Source organism: Macrotis lagotis, chromosome X (assembly GCF_037893015.1).
Source record: "Macrotis lagotis isolate mMagLag1 chromosome X, bilby.v1.9.chrom.fasta, whole genome shotgun sequence".
NCBI lineage: Eukaryota > Metazoa > Chordata > Mammalia > Peramelemorphia > Peramelidae > Macrotis > Macrotis lagotis.
In genome coordinates this window covers 172592083-172594806 of record NC_133666.1, presented here as the reverse complement: position 1 = coordinate 172594806, position 2724 = coordinate 172592083, and the positions used below count along the sequence as shown (strand labels likewise).

Here is a 2724-nt window from a genome sequence, read left to right as displayed (position 1 = left end):
TACCACCTGAAAGGAATTCCAAAGTGAAAACTCCCAGGAATATTATAACTTGCAATTATTCACTAGAGATATTCAAATTACAATAACCCTTAGGTACTATCTCATACTTATTATATTGACTAACATATCAGGAAAAAGAAATGATAAATACTAGAGGGTATGTGGTACACACGCATTGTTGGTGGAGTTGTGAACCAATATAACCATTTTGAAAACAGTTTGGAACCATAACCAAAGAGCTATGAGACTGTATATATTGGCACTTTTTGTGGTGACAAAAATTGTAAATTGAGGAACTTAAAAACTGAGAAATGGCTGAATAATTATGGAATATGAATGTAATGTAATGTTATTGTGCTATAAGGAATGATGAGCAGATGGATTTCAGAAAAATCTGAAAAGATTTACATAAACTGATACAAAGTGAAATGAGTGGAATCAGAAGATTGTACATAGTGATAGAAATATTGTGTAATGATCAACTATGGATGAATAAGTTTTTCTCAGCAAAATAATGATCTGAGATAATTCCAAAGAACATGCTATCCACATCCAGAGAAAGAACTGATGAAGTCTGAATGCAAACAAAAGCATACTTTATTTTCATTTGCTTTATTTATTTTTTGTTCCTTTTCCCTTTTGGTCTATTTCTTCTTTTGAAACTATGACTACTATGGAAATATGTTTTATTTGATTACCCATATATTATCTGTATCAAATTTTTTATCATTTTAGGAAGGAGAAAGGGAAAGGAAGAAAATTTGGAACTCAAAAATTTTTTTAAATGAAAGTTTGAAATTATCTTTATATGTAATTGGAAAAAAATAAAATGTGACTCAGCCACAGATTTGTAAACCAAAGAGATCAAATAAAAGGGAAAGTGACCTATTTGAATAAAAATATTACAGCTCTTTTTATAGTGACAAAGAATTACAATTCAAGGGAATGACTATCAACTGGGGAATGACTGAAGAAGTTGTAGAATATGATTATGATGGCATACTATTATTCTATAGGAAATGAAGAGCAGGATGATTTCCACAAACACCTAAGAAGACTTATCTGAGTTGTTACAAAGTGAAGTAAGGTGGAACAAGGAGAACATTGTACATAGTAACAGTAATATTGTAAAAACCAATTACTTTGATCAAGATAATGAGACAAGACAATTCAAAAATATCAATGATGAAAAAAACACTATCCACCTCAGGAAAAGGAACTGAGGAACTCTGAGTGTAAATTGGAGCATACTTAAAAAAAACTTTATTTTTTTCATGGAGGGGGTGTGTCTTTGGATACATGACTAATATTGAAATATGTTTTGTATGACTTCAGAACTGACATCATATTGCTTATCTTCTCAAGCAATGTGGGAGGGTGGAAGGAAGAGAATTTGGGGACCTCAAAATTTTTAAAAATTAATGTTAAAAATTTTCTATATGTGATTGAGAAATATATAACAAAATAAATAAAAATAAATAAAAAAGAAAACCTTTTTCTAAATCTCCTTGGAAATAACATGATGAAATATTTAAAAGAATTGAAGCTAGATTTTAACAGATAAAGATTGAATCTCACCTCTAGCTAAGTGATTGTGGATGCCACTCAACCTTTCTGAGTCTTAGTTTCCTAGTATATGGATTGGATTAGTTGACATCTAAGATCCCTTTCAGCTCTAAATCTATTTATCCTACTATATAACTCTTTTTTCTTGCTTATGTGATTAATTATACTAATCCTTTTAATATTGTTTTACATCTTGTGTATAAATCCAAAGATATTTGTCCTTCATTTTTGAAGAAGACCATGACATCATGAAGGTGGTTCCATGAAATGCATGGGAATTGAATTTGAGTGAGGGGGGTGCTGTGCTAAGTCATCAGTCTCACTTCCTCCTCAAGAGTCATTTGGGTCCAGTCACCAGATATAGATCAGGATGACTGAAGATTGCCCTGAATTCCAGACAATCAGGGTTAAGTGACTTGCCCAAGGTCACCCAGCTATTATGTATATAAGGCTGGATTTGAACTCAAGGTTTAAATTCAGGGCTGATGCTCAATCTACTATACCATATAGCTGTCCATATATGTTGTAAGAATGGAGAAAAAAGTTAATACTCCCTTTGATAAGGGTGGAAGAGGTCCTAATGACTTTTCAACATATATGGTTAAGGCATTGCCATCTATTCTGTGGCATTTAAACATAAAGATAATATGGCAATAATGAAACATTTTTGGATGTTGCTATAATCTCTTTGGTAAAACTTTATTTTAAAATCTTACATTAAAACCCATTAATATTATTGATATCTGACTTTATCAATACCTGATATTTGGATATCAGAACACTATGTACACAAAAGAAATTTGGTAGAGTATCTTCTTTCTCTGTTTTTGAGAAAACTTTATATTTCATGATGATTAACATATATATAAATGTTTGATAGAATTTTCTTATATATTTTTAATCTTTTTCTTTAACTTTTTAATTTTGTTGGTATAAAGTTTTGGTTTCTAATAATTTTATTTATTAATAGAAAATTTATCATTTTAAATTTTAATTGTGGAAATTTGATTTTCATCTTTAGTTTTTAATCAAATTATGCAATATTTTAACTATAACTATTTAATTACCCTTAAACTTTCTTTCTCTATATCTCTTTGACTCTGTCTCTGTGTGTGTAAATACACACATACATCACAGATCTTTTTTATTGATTAGTCC

At 29.8% G+C, this 2724-nt stretch overlaps 1 non-coding gene across 1 annotated transcript; it reads left to right on the top strand.

The window, feature by feature from the left end:
- Window positions 1-2086: 2086 nt before the first annotated feature.
- Window positions 2087-2212, top strand: LOC141503853 (U6atac minor spliceosomal RNA). Its single transcript, XR_012473149.1, has one exon. It is a non-coding gene; the product is annotated as a U6atac minor spliceosomal RNA (small nuclear RNA).
- The last annotated feature ends 512 nt before the right edge of the window (window positions 2213-2724 follow it).